The sequence below is a fragment of the Sinocyclocheilus anshuiensis genome, unplaced genomic scaffold (genome assembly GCF_001515605.1).
Source record: "Sinocyclocheilus anshuiensis isolate Anshui unplaced genomic scaffold, SAMN03320099.WGS_v1.1 scaffold774, whole genome shotgun sequence".
Taxonomy (NCBI): domain Eukaryota; kingdom Metazoa; phylum Chordata; class Actinopteri; order Cypriniformes; family Cyprinidae; genus Sinocyclocheilus; species Sinocyclocheilus anshuiensis.
In genome coordinates this window covers 864634-864935 of record NW_015542393.1, presented here as the reverse complement: position 1 = coordinate 864935, position 302 = coordinate 864634, and the positions used below count along the sequence as shown (strand labels likewise).

The window sequence follows — 302 nt, the reverse complement described above, 5'->3', positions numbered from 1 at the left end:
TATATAACTGAGTCATCACATACTGCCCAGCGCTTTGAAATCTAATAATAATGTTACTGCATCAAACCACAGAGAGAGAGAGATTTTCTAATAGTCCCTGAGAACATGGTGAAACAGTGTTGATATAAAGAAGCATTTGCTATTTCAGCACATACTTTTAGACACAGTCTAGCTAGCACACACCTTGTGGAGAAGCACCTCCCTATGTTCACTGATTTCAGAGCGACAAATATGTACAATGATTCCAGATAAAGAATTAGGCACTAGAGGAAGTTTATCTTCTTTGAACTTCTATTTATTTT

The 302-nt window shown here is 36.4% G+C and overlaps 1 protein-coding gene across 1 annotated transcript in view; it reads left to right on the top strand.

Annotated features, from left to right (window-relative positions):
* Positions 1-302, top strand: part of LOC107692813 (leukocyte cell-derived chemotaxin-2-like) — an 8607-nt gene that overhangs the window by 2042 nt on the left and 6263 nt on the right. The window lies entirely within an intron of this gene.